Source organism: Oppia nitens, unplaced genomic scaffold (assembly GCF_028296485.1).
Source record: "Oppia nitens isolate AA-2021 unplaced genomic scaffold, nextdenovo-longstitch-racon4-pilon3 scaffold27_pilon_pilon_pilon, whole genome shotgun sequence".
Lineage (NCBI taxonomy): Eukaryota > Metazoa > Arthropoda > Arachnida > Sarcoptiformes > Oppiidae > Oppia > Oppia nitens.
The window spans coordinates 135001-154972 of record NW_026533207.1 but is presented as its reverse complement, the minus strand read 5'-3'; positions in this window follow the sequence as shown (position 1 = coordinate 154972).

Below are 19972 nucleotides of genomic sequence, written 5' to 3'. Positions count from 1 at the left end.
GTTGATTGGTTATCTGATGACAACAATGATTACAAATTATTCATTACGGGTTTGTCACAAATGAGACAATTAAGACAATTGAAGATTGATTTGTTTATCTACTTTAACGGCACTAATTTTGCCGATTGTTTGGCCACAATTGGCCAAAATTGTCGCCGACTTCAATCATTAGATTTATTACTTACGAGTTATTTTTTAAGCGTTGATCGCATTGTTGTTGCAATCAATAAACATATGTCACAACAATTGAGACGATTATCATTGGACTGTAGGACCAGTTTTGACAATCCTATTATTAATCTAACCAGCGATTTGTTAAACCGATTGAAGGGATTAACACATTTGACACTTCGGTTTAATAGTCAGCTAATAATTGGTGACCAATTTTTCTGTAACATTCACAGCAATCTTCCGCGACTACAGTCAATACACTGTGATTTCGTGTTCATTACCGATGAATCGATTCAAGCTATGGGACAGTTGGCACACCTCACGGATGTCTATCTCCGATGCGATCGAAACAATGATTTGTCAATAAATGAATCAATGAATAGACAATATCTACTAATCGGTAATAATGTTAAACATTTGTATATACTATACAATGATTTAGTAAATGGTTTACAATTATTTAAATGTGGAAAATATATTAATTGTGATAATAATTATTATCATTAGTTTCGTTTGATAGCAACATCGATATTATTAGTTTTGATTAACTAAATACTGTATATGATATATAATATACTATATAATATATATATATATATATATATAATAATAATAATAATAATAATAATAATAATAATAATATGTTTTCAATAATATTTTAATTACAAAAATATTTTTGTAAAAATTAAAATATATAACTAAAATGTTATAATTACAATAATATCAATAATAAGAAACTTTTAAGTTATATTAATACTCATAATGGCATCAAATTTATTTTTTAAAATGTGATGTCAATGATTGCAATAAAATGTATTGTTATATACAATATAATAAATGTAATGTTTTTATGTTATGTTAATATTGTATAACTGCTATTAAATATTTTTAATTATTATTAGTATTATTAAATCGTTTTGCAATTCAAAAAAAATTATAAATAAATTTTAAAAAATTGATTATTTCTCTAAAATGCTAATTATTTTTTATTTAAAAATATTTATTCATATATTGATTGCATTTATTATAATATACAATATATAACCAATAGTTTTGAATACAATAATTAATTGAATAAAAACTAAACCTATATTTATATTTAGTATTTAAATATATTTTTAAAAAATTCTAGTAATCAATATTATATAATATTATAAAAATTAAAATGTATATAAAGTTCATTATCTAATATATAAGTTATATAATAAAACTTTTTATAAAGATTTTAAAAGATTAGATAATTTTATGGTTTATTATTTATTATTTATAAATTTGGTTTTCATATATCATATATAAAGATTGTTTTATTAGTTTTATATTAAAAAGTTTTAAAAAATTCAATAACTATTTGAAAAAATATATATTAATTATTATAAGTTGAAGATTACTGAAGACATAATGACAGCGACGACAACAACAACAACACAACCAGTGATGACAACAGCAATGAACGAGTCGTTTGATGATCTCTTCGGCGATGATTTGGCGGAACTATTGCTTCAATATCTGCCGATTGAAGAAAAACTAAGACTGGAATCGGTGTCCAAACAGTGGCTGACATTGATATTCAATACACAAACAGATCTCATATTTGATGACAAACTATTAAAGCGATTGTCTTTGAATTTACCACTAAATGTTAAAAATCAACTGATTATTGATTTGTTTGAATCAATTGTAAAAAAGTGTCCAAACATTACATCAATAACTATAAGTAAAATCTATTTTTGTCGTCTAATGTTTGATCTGTTGGTGAAATACTGTCCGAAATTGAGACACATATGTCTTAAGCCTATTTCAATAGTTGATTGGTTTATCACCGGTAACGACACATTTGACCGTTTTTGTCGTCAATTTGGCCAACAGTTGCTTACATTCAAATTTCATGGATATGACAGAGATTTTAATAGACAATTGTCTTACAAACTCATCAATTGTTTTCCAAACCTAAAGAAACTTCATATCATTGATAAAAACGATAGGAATATCCAATTGTCTGATATATTCACTGCCGATATGTCGTATGTTTTACCGAAATCATTGCAATCAATAGCATTCAGATTAGACATGACTTCTTTGCCGTTGTTTATCCAATTTGCCGACATTTATGGCCAACAAATGACATCATTGGATGTATTGGTTGATTGGTTATCTGATGACAACAATGATTACAAATTATTCATTACGGGTTTGTCACAAATGAGACAATTAAGACAATTGAAGATTGATTTGTTTATCTACTTTAACGGCACTAATTTTGCCGATTGTTTGGCCACAATTGGCCAAAATTGTCGCCGACTTCAATCATTAGATTTATTACTTACGAGTTATTTTTTAAGCGTTGATCGCATTGTTGTTGCAATCAATAAACATATGTCACAACAATTGAGACGATTATCATTGGACTGTAGGACCAGTTTTGACAATCCTATTATTAATCTAACCAGCGATTTGTTAAACCGATTGAAGGGATTAACACATTTGACACTTCGGTTTAATAGTCAGCTAATAATTGGTGACCAATTTTTCTGTAACATTCACAGCAATCTTCCGCGACTACAGTCAATACACTGTGATTTCGTGTTCATTACCGATGAATCGATTCAAGCTATGGGACAGTTGGCACACCTCACGGATGTCTATCTCCGATGCGATCGAAACAATGATTTGTCAATAAATGAATCAATGAATAGACAATATCTACTAATCGGTAATAATGTTAAACATTTGTATATACTATACAATGATTTAGTAAATGGTTTACAATTATTTAAATGTGGAAAATATATTAATTGTGATAATAATTATTATCATTAGTTTCGTTTGATAGCAACATCGATATTATTAGTTTTGATTAACTAAATACTGTATATGATATATAATATACTATATAATATATATATATATATATATATATAATAATAATAATAATAATAATAATAATAATAATAATATGTTTTCAATAATATTTTAATTACAAAAATATTTTTGTAAAAATTAAAATATATAACTAAAATGTTATAATTACAATAATATCAATAATAAGAAACTTTTAAGTTATATTAATACTCATAATGGCATCAAATTTATTTTTTAAAATGTGATGTCAATGATTGCAATAAAATGTATTGTTATATACAATATAATAAATGTAATGTTTTTATGTTATGTTAATATTGTATAACTGCTATTAAATATTTTTAATTATTATTAGTATTATTAAATCGTTTTGCAATTCAAAAAAAATTATAAATAAATTTTAAAAAATTGATTATTTCTCTAAAATGCTAATTATTTTTTATTTAAAAATATTTATTCATATATTGATTGCATTTATTATAATATACAATATATAACCAATAGTTTTGAATACAATAATTAATTGAATAAAAACTAAACCTATATTTATATTTAGTATTTAAATATATTTTTAAAAAATTCTAGTAATCAATATTATATAATATTATAAAAATTAAAATGTATATAAAGTTCATTATCTAATATATAAGTTATATAATAAAACTTTTTATAAAGATTTTAAAAGATTAGATAATTTTATGGTTTATTATTTATTATTTATAAATTTGGTTTTCATATATCATATATAAAGATTGTTTTATTAGTTTTATATTAAAAAGTTTTAAAAAATTCAATAACTATTTGAAAAAATATATATTAATTATTATAAGTTGAAGATTACTGAAGACATAATGACAGCGACGACAACAACAACAACACAACCAGTGATGACAACAGCAATGAACGAGTCGTTTGATGATCTCTTCGGCGATGATTTGGCGGAACTATTGCTTCAATATCTGCCGATTGAAGAAAAACTAAGACTGGAATCGGTGTCCAAACAGTGGCTGACATTGATATTCAATACACAAACAGATCTCATATTTGATGACAAACTATTAAAGCGATTGTCTTTGAATTTACCACTAAATGTTAAAAATCAACTGATTATTGATTTGTTTGAATCAATTGTAAAAAAGTGTCCAAACATTACATCAATAACTATAAGTAAAATCTATTTTTGTCGTCTAATGTTTGATCTGTTGGTGAAATACTGTCCGAAATTGAGACACATATGTCTTAAGCCTATTTCAATAGTTGATTGGTTTATCACCGGTAACGACACATTTGACCGTTTTTGTCGTCAATTTGGCCAACAGTTGCTTACATTCAAATTTCATGGATATGACAGAGATTTTAATAGACAATTGTCTTACAAACTCATCAATTGTTTTCCAAACCTAAAGAAACTTCATATCATTGATAAAAACGATAGGAATATCCAATTGTCTGATATATTCACTGCCGATATGTCGTATGTTTTACCGAAATCATTGCAATCAATAGCATTCAGATTAGACATGACTTCTTTGCCGTTGTTTATCCAATTTGCCGACATTTATGGCCAACAAATGACATCATTGGATGTATTGGTTGATTGGTTATCTGATGACAACAATGATTACAAATTATTCATTACGGGTTTGTCACAAATGAGACAATTAAGACAATTGAAGATTGATTTGTTTATCTACTTTAACGGCACTAATTTTGCCGATTGTTTGGCCACAATTGGCCAAAATTGTCGCCGACTTCAATCATTAGATTTATTACTTACGAGTTATTTTTTAAGCGTTGATCGCATTGTTGTTGCAATCAATAAACATATGTCACAACAATTGAGACGATTATCATTGGACTGTAGGACCAGTTTTGACAATCCTATTATTAATCTAACCAGCGATTTGTTAAACCGATTGAAGGGATTAACACATTTGACACTTCGGTTTAATAGTCAGCTAATAATTGGTGACCAATTTTTCTGTAACATTCACAGCAATCTTCCGCGACTACAGTCAATACACTGTGATTTCGTGTTCATTACCGATGAATCGATTCAAGCTATGGGACAGTTGGCACACCTCACGGATGTCTATCTCCGATGCGATCGAAACAATGATTTGTCAATAAATGAATCAATGAATAGACAATATCTACTAATCGGTAATAATGTTAAACATTTGTATATACTATACAATGATTTAGTAAATGGTTTACAATTATTTAAATGTGGAAAATATATTAATTGTGATAATAATTATTATCATTAGTTTCGTTTGATAGCAACATCGATATTATTAGTTTTGATTAACTAAATACTGTATATGATATATAATATACTATATAATATATATATATATATATATATATATAATAATAATAATAATAATAATAATAATAATAATAATATGTTTTCAATAATATTTTAATTACAAAAATATTTTTGTAAAAATTAAAATATATAACTAAAATGTTATAATTACAATAATATCAATAATAAGAAACTTTTAAGTTATATTAATACTCATAATGGCATCAAATTTATTTTTTAAAATGTGATGTCAATGATTGCAATAAAATGTATTGTTATATACAATATAATAAATGTAATGTTTTTATGTTATGTTAATATTGTATAACTGCTATTAAATATTTTTAATTATTATTAGTATTATTAAATCGTTTTGCAATTCAAAAAAAATTATAAATAAATTTTAAAAAATTGATTATTTCTCTAAAATGCTAATTATTTTTTATTTAAAAATATTTATTCATATATTGATTGCATTTATTATAATATACAATATATAACCAATAGTTTTGAATACAATAATTAATTGAATAAAAACTAAACCTATATTTATATTTAGTATTTAAATATATTTTTAAAAAATTCTAGTAATCAATATTATATAATATTATAAAAATTAAAATGTATATAAAGTTCATTATCTAATATATAAGTTATATAATAAAACTTTTTATAAAGATTTTAAAAGATTAGATAATTTTATGGTTTATTATTTATTATTTATAAATTTGGTTTTCATATATCATATATAAAGATTGTTTTATTAGTTTTATATTAAAAAGTTTTAAAAAATTCAATAACTATTTGAAAAAATATATATTAATTATTATAAGTTGAAGATTACTGAAGACATAATGACAGCGACGACAACAACAACAACACAACCAGTGATGACAACAGCAATGAACGAGTCGTTTGATGATCTCTTCGGCGATGATTTGGCGGAACTATTGCTTCAATATCTGCCGATTGAAGAAAAACTAAGACTGGAATCGGTGTCCAAACAGTGGCTGACATTGATATTCAATACACAAACAGATCTCATATTTGATGACAAACTATTAAAGCGATTGTCTTTGAATTTACCACTAAATGTTAAAAATCAACTGATTATTGATTTGTTTGAATCAATTGTAAAAAAGTGTCCAAACATTACATCAATAACTATAAGTAAAATCTATTTTTGTCGTCTAATGTTTGATCTGTTGGTGAAATACTGTCCGAAATTGAGACACATATGTCTTAAGCCTATTTCAATAGTTGATTGGTTTATCACCGGTAACGACACATTTGACCGTTTTTGTCGTCAATTTGGCCAACAGTTGCTTACATTCAAATTTCATGGATATGACAGAGATTTTAATAGACAATTGTCTTACAAACTCATCAATTGTTTTCCAAACCTAAAGAAACTTCATATCATTGATAAAAACGATAGGAATATCCAATTGTCTGATATATTCACTGCCGATATGTCGTATGTTTTACCGAAATCATTGCAATCAATAGCATTCAGATTAGACATGACTTCTTTGCCGTTGTTTATCCAATTTGCCGACATTTATGGCCAACAAATGACATCATTGGATGTATTGGTTGATTGGTTATCTGATGACAACAATGATTACAAATTATTCATTACGGGTTTGTCACAAATGAGACAATTAAGACAATTGAAGATTGATTTGTTTATCTACTTTAACGGCACTAATTTTGCCGATTGTTTGGCCACAATTGGCCAAAATTGTCGCCGACTTCAATCATTAGATTTATTACTTACGAGTTATTTTTTAAGCGTTGATCGCATTGTTGTTGCAATCAATAAACATATGTCACAACAATTGAGACGATTATCATTGGACTGTAGGACCAGTTTTGACAATCCTATTATTAATCTAACCAGCGATTTGTTAAACCGATTGAAGGGATTAACACATTTGACACTTCGGTTTAATAGTCAGCTAATAATTGGTGACCAATTTTTCTGTAACATTCACAGCAATCTTCCGCGACTACAGTCAATACACTGTGATTTCGTGTTCATTACCGATGAATCGATTCAAGCTATGGGACAGTTGGCACACCTCACGGATGTCTATCTCCGATGCGATCGAAACAATGATTTGTCAATAAATGAATCAATGAATAGACAATATCTACTAATCGGTAATAATGTTAAACATTTGTATATACTATACAATGATTTAGTAAATGGTTTACAATTATTTAAATGTGGAAAATATATTAATTGTGATAATAATTATTATCATTAGTTTCGTTTGATAGCAACATCGATATTATTAGTTTTGATTAACTAAATACTGTATATGATATATAATATACTATATAATATATATATATATATATATATAATAATAATAATAATAATAATAATAATAATATGTTTTCAATAATATTTTAATTACAAAAATATTTTTGTAAAAATTAAAATATATAACTAAAATGTTATAATTACAATAATATCAATAATAAGAAACTTTTAAGTTATATTAATACTCATAATGGCATCAAATTTATTTTTTAAAATGTGATGTCAATGATTGCAATAAAATGTATTGTTATATACAATATAATAAATGTAATGTTTTTATGTTATGTTAATATTGTATAACTGCTATTAAATATTTTTAATTATTATTAGTATTATTAAATCGTTTTGCAATTCAAAAAAAATTATAAATAAATTTTAAAAAATTGATTATTTCTCTAAAATGCTAATTATTTTTTATTTAAAAATATTTATTCATATATTGATTGCATTTATTATAATATACAATATATAACCAATAGTTTTGAATACAATAATTAATTGAATAAAAACTAAACCTATATTTATATTTAGTATTTAAATATATTTTTAAAAAATTCTAGTAATCAATATTATATAATATTATAAAAATTAAAATGTATATAAAGTTCATTATCTAATATATAAGTTATATAATAAAACTTTTTATAAAGATTTTAAAAGATTAGATAATTTTATGGTTTATTATTTATTATTTATAAATTTGGTTTTCATATATCATATATAAAGATTGTTTTATTAGTTTTATATTAAAAAGTTTTAAAAAATTCAATAACTATTTGAAAAAATATATATTAATTATTATAAGTTGAAGATTACTGAAGACATAATGACAGCGACGACAACAACAACAACACAACCAGTGATGACAACAGCAATGAACGAGTCGTTTGATGATCTCTTCGGCGATGATTTGGCGGAACTATTGCTTCAATATCTGCCGATTGAAGAAAAACTAAGACTGGAATCGGTGTCCAAACAGTGGCTGACATTGATATTCAATACACAAACAGATCTCATATTTGATGACAAACTATTAAAGCGATTGTCTTTGAATTTACCACTAAATGTTAAAAATCAACTGATTATTGATTTGTTTGAATCAATTGTAAAAAAGTGTCCAAACATTACATCAATAACTATAAGTAAAATCTATTTTTGTCGTCTAATGTTTGATCTGTTGGTGAAATACTGTCCGAAATTGAGACACATATGTCTTAAGCCTATTTCAATAGTTGATTGGTTTATCACCGGTAACGACACATTTGACCGTTTTTGTCGTCAATTTGGCCAACAGTTGCTTACATTCAAATTTCATGGATATGACAGAGATTTTAATAGACAATTGTCTTACAAACTCATCAATTGTTTTCCAAACCTAAAGAAACTTCATATCATTGATAAAAACGATAGGAATATCCAATTGTCTGATATATTCACTGCCGATATGTCGTATGTTTTACCGAAATCATTGCAATCAATAGCATTCAGATTAGACATGACTTCTTTGCCGTTGTTTATCCAATTTGCCGACATTTATGGCCAACAAATGACATCATTGGATGTATTGGTTGATTGGTTATCTGATGACAACAATGATTACAAATTATTCATTACGGGTTTGTCACAAATGAGACAATTAAGACAATTGAAGATTGATTTGTTTATCTACTTTAACGGCACTAATTTTGCCGATTGTTTGGCCACAATTGGCCAAAATTGTCGCCGACTTCAATCATTAGATTTATTACTTACGAGTTATTTTTTAAGCGTTGATCGCATTGTTGTTGCAATCAATAAACATATGTCACAACAATTGAGACGATTATCATTGGACTGTAGGACCAGTTTTGACAATCCTATTATTAATCTAACCAGCGATTTGTTAAACCGATTGAAGGGATTAACACATTTGACACTTCGGTTTAATAGTCAGCTAATAATTGGTGACCAATTTTTCTGTAACATTCACAGCAATCTTCCGCGACTACAGTCAATACACTGTGATTTCGTGTTCATTACCGATGAATCGATTCAAGCTATGGGACAGTTGGCACACCTCACGGATGTCTATCTCCGATGCGATCGAAACAATGATTTGTCAATAAATGAATCAATGAATAGACAATATCTACTAATCGGTAATAATGTTAAACATTTGTATATACTATACAATGATTTAGTAAATGGTTTACAATTATTTAAATGTGGAAAATATATTAATTGTGATAATAATTATTATCATTAGTTTCGTTTGATAGCAACATCGATATTATTAGTTTTGATTAACTAAATACTGTATATGATATATAATATACTATATAATATATATATATATATATATATATAATAATAATAATAATAATAATAATAATAATAATAATATGTTTTCAATAATATTTTAATTACAAAAATATTTTTGTAAAAATTAAAATATATAACTAAAATGTTATAATTACAATAATATCAATAATAAGAAACTTTTAAGTTATATTAATACTCATAATGGCATCAAATTTATTTTTTAAAATGTGATGTCAATGATTGCAATAAAATGTATTGTTATATACAATATAATAAATGTAATGTTTTTATGTTATGTTAATATTGTATAACTGCTATTAAATATTTTTAATTATTATTAGTATTATTAAATCGTTTTGCAATTCAAAAAAAATTATAAATAAATTTTAAAAAATTGATTATTTCTCTAAAATGCTAATTATTTTTTATTTAAAAATATTTATTCATATATTGATTGCATTTATTATAATATACAATATATAACCAATAGTTTTGAATACAATAATTAATTGAATAAAAACTAAACCTATATTTATATTTAGTATTTAAATATATTTTTAAAAAATTCTAGTAATCAATATTATATAATATTATAAAAATTAAAATGTATATAAAGTTCATTATCTAATATATAAGTTATATAATAAAACTTTTTATAAAGATTTTAAAAGATTAGATAATTTTATGGTTTATTATTTATTATTTATAAATTTGGTTTTCATATATCATATATAAAGATTGTTTTATTAGTTTTATATTAAAAAGTTTTAAAAAATTCAATAACTATTTGAAAAAATATATATTAATTATTATAAGTTGAAGATTACTGAAGACATAATGACAGCGACGACAACAACAACAACACAACCAGTGATGACAACAGCAATGAACGAGTCGTTTGATGATCTCTTCGGCGATGATTTGGCGGAACTATTGCGGAAATATCTGCCAATCGATGACAGACTAAGACTACAATCGGAGTCCAAACAGTCATTGATATTGTTATCCATAGGTGTGTTGTCATCACTATTCAAGTCATTTAAATCGTTTGAATCAATGATTTTCATAGATTTGTTCAAAACATAAGTATTTGTAATTAGTTTGCCATTCATTTGATCGCTTGTTTCACATAATAATTGTTCACTAATTTGTTGTAAACTTTTTGTTAAACTTTTCAATTGATTTAATTTATTGAAATTACTTTTCAATTCACTTAATCTATCACTTATTGAACACATTTTTTTGAAATAATAATAATATTTGCAATAATTTTATTAAAAAAATAATTAAAAAAAAACTTTTAAAAATCAAATCAAATGTTTTGTGTTTTAATGACTAATAATTGCAATATTAGTATCTAATGTATAGCCATAGCAACCATAGTGTACGTCAAATACAAATGAAACCCCCGTTTGAATACAACAACAAAAAACAGTATTTAAATCAATAACACATTCAATGCATTCAATACTAGAGTACTATTCAAACACTCAATCGATATATAAACGCGTTATTAATGTTATTAATAAATGTATTATTATTTTGAGCGCCAATTGACTCAACATTTATTAGTCATTAGTTTTGTTATGTTTTTGTCATTTGTTTTTTGAAATATTTTTTTTTGTAAACAAAAAGTCAAAACATTTTCTAAAAACAATTGTTTTTTGTTTAATTCAAAGGATATTATTGAAGAAGACATTGAAGTGAAGATCACTTAAGATAACGACCACAACAACAGCAATGAATGACTCGTTTGATCGCTTCGGCGATGATTTGGCGGAACTATTGTTTCAATATCTGCCGATTGAAGACAGACTACGACTACAATCGGTGTCCAAACAGTGGCAGTCTTTGATATTCAATACACAAACTGATCTCATATTTGATGACAAACTATTCAAACGATTGTCTTTGGATTCATCACTATATGTTAATAATCAACTGATTAATGATTTGTTTGAATCAATTGTCAAAAAGTGTCCAAACATTACAACAGTCACTATAAGTGATGTCTGCATATATTATTGTCATCTAATATTTGATCTATTGATGAAATACTGCCACCAATTGAAACACATATGTCTTAATCCTAGTTTTATCACCGCTAACGACACATTTGATCGTTTTTGCCATCAATTTGGCCAACAGTTGATTACATTCAAGTTTTATAGATATAACAGAGATGTCAATAAACAATTGTTTCATAAACTCATCGATTGTATGCCAAACTTGAAGACAATAGATATTACTGATAAATACAATAATTGTATTCAATTGTCTGATATATTTACTGTCGATAATAAATGTTATGTTTTACCGAAATCATTGCAATCAATAGCATTCACATTAGACGGGACTTTGTTTTCTAAGTTTGCCGACACTTATGGCCAACAAATTACATCAATGAACGTATCGGTTGATTGGTTACCCGATCACAACAATGTTTGCAAATTATTGATTACCGGTTTGTCACAAATGAAACAATTAAGACAATTGAAGATTATTTTGACAGTCAGACATACTTACACTAATTTTACTGATGATTTGTTGGCCACAATTGGCCAAAATTGTCGTCAACTTAAATCATTTTATTTTTTTATAGCGAGTTTTTTAATATTACCGGTAATTACTTATAGCATGTTTACCGCAATCAATAAACATATGTCAACACAATTGAGACGATTATCATTGAATTGTTGGTCAGATTTTGACAATCAGTTTATACTAACCAGCGATTTGTTAAACCGATTGAAGGGATTAACACATTTGACACTTCGGTTTTATAGTCCGCAAACAATTGGTGACCAATTTTTCTGTAACATTCACCGCAATCTTCCGCGACTACAGTCTATAAAATGTGACAGTTTGTCCATTACTGAGAAGTCGATCCAAGCTATGGGACAGTTAGCACACCTGATGGATGTCTTTCTTGATATTTGGTGTGATTTAGAAGTTTTATCAATAAATGAATCAACGATTAGACAATATCTACAAAACGATACTAATGTTAAACATTTGTTTATTATTTATAGAAATGATTTAGTGGACAGAAAAGTATTTAAATTTGGAAAATATTTATAATTTTAATAATAATTATTATATCGTTAATAGATATTATTATTTTTGATTAACTAAATATTGTATTAAATAAAAAAAAATTTATATATATATATATATATATACTGTATATATACAGTATATATAATAAAATGATTTCAATAATAATTTAATAACAAAATTATTTTTTTTAAATTAAAATATATAACCAAAATGTTAAAATTATAATTAATATCAATAATACAAAACTTTTAAGATATACTTATATGAAATCAATAAACAATTGATACGATTATCATTGAATTGTTTGTCCAGTTTTGACATACAATGAGATTATACTGACCAGCGATTTATTAAACCGATTGAAACGATTAACACATTTGACACTAAAGTTTTATAGATTGCCTGATAATCGGTGACCAGATTTTCCGTGACATTCACCGCAATCTTACGCGACTACAGTCTATAACTATAATCACAGTATAACTGATAAAAATATAATAACAAAATTACAACTTTTCTGATTTAAATTTCATTTGCTATTTATTGATAAAACAATTATTTTTTATTGTAATTATTTTTGTTAACAAATAATTTTGTTGACAATACGTTTTGTAAAATAAAATAACTTTTATTTATTTATTATTTTTTTTTAAATTACAATAATTATTGTACAGAAAAAAAACTACTGTAATATTGATAATAATAAAAAAATCTAAACTTATTTATCAATATATGTTAGTATTTATTTAAAAAATTCTAGTAATTAATAAACATTTCTATTAAACATAATAGTACTGTATATACAGTATATAAAGTTAATAAACTTTTAAAAACTTTTTATAGATTATAAAATGGATTAATAAAACTTTAGTTTATATTATAAACGCGTTATTAATGTTCAAAACATAAGTATTTGTAATTAGTTTGCCATTCATTTGATCGCTTGTTTCACACAATAATTGTCTACTAATTTTCAATTGATTTAATTTTATGAAATTACTCTTTAATTCACTTAATATATCACTTATTGAACACATTTTTAAATAATAATAATAATATTTACATTAATTACTTAAAAAAAAATTAAATTGAAAATCAAATCAAGTGTTTTATGTTTTAATGTCAAATAATTGCAATACTATTAATAGTGTCTAATGTATAGCCATAGCAGCCATAGTGTACGTCAAACACAAGTGAAACACCCGTTTGAATACAACAACAAAACAGTATTTAAATCAATAACACATTCAATGCATTCAATACTACATTACTATTCAAACACTCATTCGGTATATAAATGCGTTATTAATGTTATTAATAAATGTATTATTATTTTGAGCGCCAATTGACTCAACATTTATTAGTCATTAGTTTTGTTATGTTTTTTGTCATTTGTTTTTTGAAATATTTTTTTTTGTAAACAAAAAGTCAAAACATTTTCTAATTGTTTTTTGTTTTGTTTAATTCATACGATATTATTGAAGACATTGAAGAAGACATTGGAGATAACGATCACAACAACACCAACAGTGATGACAACAACAATGAATGAATCGTTTGATCGCTTCGGCGATGATTTGGCGGAACTATTGCTTCAATATCTGCCAATCGATGACAAACTAAGACTGGAATCGGTGTCCAAACAGTGGTTGGCATTGATATTCAATACACAAACTGATCTCACATTTGATGACAAACTATTCAAGCGATTGTCTTTGGATTCATCATTAGATGTTAATAATCAACTGATTATTGGTTTGTTTGAATTGATTGTCAAAAAGTGTCCAAACATTACAAAAGTCGCTATAAGTAATATCTATTGTTGTCGTCAAATGTTTGATCTATTGGTGAAATACTGTCCGAAATTGAGACACATATGTCTTAAACCTAATTCAATAGTTGATTGGTTTATCACCGGTAACGACAAATTTGACCGTTTTTGCAGCCAATTTGGCCAACAGTTGCTTACATTCAAGTTTCATGTAGATATGACAGTGATTTTAATAGACAATTGTATTACAAACTCATCAATTGTTTGCCAAATCTAAAGAAACTTCATATCACTTATAGATACGAAAAAAATATCCGATTGTATGATATATTCACTGCCAATAAGTCTTATGTTTTACCGAAATCATTGCAATCAATAGCATTCAGATTTGACACGACTTTATTACCATTGTTTTCTAAGTTTGCCGACACTTATGGCCAACAAATGTCATCAATGGACGTATCGGTTGATTTGTTAGCAAATATCAGCAATACTTTCAAGCAATTGATTACCAGTTTCTCGCAAATGAAACAATTAAGACATTTGAAGATTGTTTTGACGGTCAGCCATAGCGAAACTAATTTTACTGATGATTTGTTGGCCACAATTGGCCAAAATTGTCGGCGACTTAAATCATTTAATTTTTCTATAATGAGTTCATCATTATTAATTACTCACAGCATGTTTACCGCAATCAATGATCATATGTCACAACAATTAAGACGATTATCATTGAATTGTTGGTCACATTTTGACTATAAGATTATACTGACCAGCGATTTGTTAAACCGATTCCAGGGATTAACACATTTAACACTTAGCTTTAATACTCCGCTAATAATTGGTGACCAATTTTTCTGTAACATTCACCTCAATCTTCCGCGACTACAGTCTATAAAATGTGACAGTTTGTCCATTACTGAGAAGTCGATCCAAGCTATGGGACAGTTGGCACACCTGATGGATGTCTATCTTTGGTGTGATTTATACAATGTTTTACCAATAAATGAATCAATGATTAGACAACAACTACTAAACGATACTAAAGTTAAACATTTGTTTATTAGTTATAGTAATCATTTAGTGAACAGAAAAGTATTTAAATTTGGAAAATATATTAATTGTAATAATAATTATTATAACGTTTAGTTACGTCGGTATTATTGTATTAAATAAAGATATATAATTATATAAATTGTTTTCAATATTGTTTATATTACAAAACATTGAAATTATCAGCTAAATACTCAAAATGGCATCAAATTTTTTTTTTTTAATAAATGTGATGTCAATGATTGCAATAAATTTTATTGTTATGAAATTATGATTTGTTTTATCTATTATTTCTCTAAAATTATTTTATTTAGATCCAGCGATTGATTAAAACGATTTAACCGATTAACACATTTGACACTTCGGTTTAATATTTCGCAGATAATCGGTGACCAATTTTTCTAAAACATTGACCGCAATCTTCCGCGACTACAATATATACATTGCGACAAAGTGTCCATTACTGATGAGTCGATCCAAGCTATGGGACAGTTGGCACACCTGATGGATGTCTTTTCTCATTAAATCAATCAATGATTAGACAACATCTACTTAATGGCAGTAATATTAAACATTTGATTATTATTTACAATAATTTAACTGTATTTAAATGTGGAAAATATTTTAATTATGATTAATATTACAGTTATAGATAAATATTAAATAATATATATATATATATATATAAATATTAAATAAAATAGATTTTTAGTTATGATTAACTAAAATCTGATAAAAATATTAAAAAATTACAACTTTTCTAATTAAATTTCATTTGCTATTTATTGATAAAACTATTATTTTTTATTATAATTTTTTTTGACAAATAATTTTATTGCAATAAATAATACATTTTGTAAAATATAATAACTTAAATTATTTTTAAAAAATACAATAATTATCTATTACTAGATATTTAATGATACTAGGTTTAAATTATTGTACACAAAATATAACTTGTATTAATAAATAAATACTAAACTTATTTATATTCAGACTAAACCTACCAGCGATTTGTTAAACCGATTCAAGGGATTAACACATTTAACACTTCGGTTTAATATTCCGCTAACAATTGGTGACCAATTTTTCTGTAACATTCACCGCAATCTTCCGCGATTACAGTCTATACACTGTGACAGTGTGTCCATCACTGATAAGTCGATCCAAGCTATGGGACAGTTGGCACACCTGATGGATGTCTGTCTCCTATGCGATGTTTGGTCAATAAATGAATCAATGATTAGACAATATCTACTAAACGATACTAAAGTTAAACATTTGTTTATTAGTTAAAGTAATCATTTAATGAACAGAAAAGTATTTAAATTTGGAAAATATTTTAATTGTAATAATGATTATTAACTAAATATTGTATTATTATATAAATCTACAGTATATTTATAATAAAATGTTTTCAATAATAATTTAATAACAAAATTAATTTTTGTTTTTTAATTAAAATATATAACCAAAATTTTAATAATTAAAGTTAATATCAATAATACAAAAGAACTACTATTAGTAATAATACTAATAATGGCATCAAATTTATTTTTTAAAAATAAATATATATATATAAATTGTTTTCAATATTGTTTTAATTATAAAATAAAAAACAAATTAAAATATGTAACCAAAATTTTAATAATTAAAATTAATATCAATAATACAAAACATTTAAGAAATACTAATACTTTATAGTGACATCAAATTTATTTTTAAAAATGTGATGTCAATAATTGTAATAAAAGTTTTTTTACTGATTATTTGTTATATTGAAATTTTTTTTTGTTTGTTATGAAAATTATATTACCGTCCTTATATAGCACATACACCCCCCGCCCATAGATCATCCGGGCTATATGTGAGTTACACACCCCCACCCCACTACAAAAAAGTTTGATTTAATAAATTCACAAAATACTCCCCCCCCACTATTGAAATTATTGAATTTAAAAAAAAAAATATATATATGTAATTACCCGTCATATGCCATCTATATTTGCGGGTATAAGTAATTGGCCTGTCTTAAATATTACCCCATCCCCCCCAATTGATTCCTACCCCCACGACTTCACATATAGCCCTAGTAGTGGGGGGTGGGTGGGTGGTATATGCGCGGACATACGGTAATGTGATAATCATTTGTAATCATTTTCATTGTCGATTTTTTGCATTTAAAAAAAATAATAAAAATAAATAACTAAAATATTATTTATCAATATTAATAAAACTAAATAATAAAAAAAAATTTTTTTCCCCATTCATTTATTTATTGATTTTATGGCTAATAAAATGAAATTAGAAATTTTCAAATGATTTTTGTGATTATATGATAATTGTATCATAAGTTTTATTTAACATTAATATTATATGAATTTTTTGTTTTGTTTTGATTTTTCGATTATATTTTCAATTCTTTGATACCATCAAACAGATCCATATATTTAATGAACAAATGTTTGATTTTCGACCTATCAGTTGGTGATAGCAAATGATATTCAATGATCGGTTGGGTTGTAGTCAAGGTTTTGGTGTCGCCATCGATATAGACATCAGTCAAGTGCGCCAACTTTGCCAATGAAATGAGCGATGCATTAGTTATGGACGCCGTGCCGCCGCCGATGATGGCCAGTGACTGTAGTAGCGGTAGATTGCGATGAATGTTACAGAAAAAGTGGTCACAAATTATTCCCGATCTAATCACTCGTATAGACAAACGTCTTAAACGATTCATACGGTTAAGCCGATCGCTGGCCAACTGATTGCTATTAGCTGTTACAACATATTGACAATAATTACTACAATTAAGCGATAGATGTCTTAATTGTGATAGATTTTCATTGATTGTGTCAAATATTTTGCCGATTAGACTAATATCCGTGCGATTTAACATCAAATTCAATGATAAAAGTTGCCGACAATCGCGTCCAATTCGGGTCAAAAAAGTTGCGATCAAATCATAGTCAGTAATGGACACGAAATTTAGCGACAATTGTCTTAATTTTGGCATTTTTTTAGACGACAAGCCGCTGATAACTAACCACTGATAGTCGGTTTTTGATAGCATTGTCGCCACCGATATGTCCAGCGATCGCATCTGTTGGCCGTAAGTGTCAGCAAATGTTGAGAACAACCCCAGCGACTGTTCGTCGGCCAGTTTGATGGCAAACGATTGCCAACCGTTCGGTAAGCGATAGCCCTGAAAGTGACTATCGGTAAACAAGTCTTTCAAACTAATAGTTCCAGTGATGTCCACTGTTTTCAATTGAGACAATCGTTGGTCGCATACTTTATACAGTAGTTGTCGATTGAATTGTTGAATATTGCCGGCGAACTTAAATGTCAGCAATTGTTGACCAAATCGGTCGATAAACTTATGAATCATCGGTTCTACGACCGGCCAGTCGTAAGTGTGGTCACGTTTTATTGATATGTGTCTCAATTGGTCGCAGTGTTTGACGATTAGATCCAGTAAGCGGTCCAACGCATGGACATCGCTTACGGTAACTGACCTTATATTCGGACATTTTTTGACAATTGTTTCAAACAGTTTTAACTTTTTGAAAGACGTCCGTTTGAATAGATTTCTATCAAATACCAGATGTGTTTGTTTAGCGAATATCATTGATAACCAGTATTTGGACACCGATTCCAGTCTTAGTCTGTCATCGATTGGCAGATATTTAAGCAATAGTTCCGCCAAATCATCGCCGAAGCGATCAAACGAGTTATTCATTGCTGTTGTCATCGCTGTTGTTGTGGTCGTTATCTTCACTTCAACGTCTTCTTCAATGTCTTCTTCAATGTCTTCTTCAATGTCTTCTTCAATGTCTTCTTCAATGTCTTCTTCAATGTCTTCTTCAACGTCTTCTTCAATGTCTTCTTCAATGTCTTCTTCAATGTCTTCTTCAATGTCTTCTTCAATGTCTTCTTCAATGTCTTCTTCAACGTCTTCTTCAATGTCTTCTTCAATGTCTTCTTCAATGTCTTCTTCAATGTCTTCTTCAATGTCTTCTTCAACGTCTTCTTCAATGTCTTCTTCAATGTCTTCTTCAATGTCTTCTTGTTCTCGTCGTTGTCGTCGTCGTCATCATCGGTGTCATAGTCT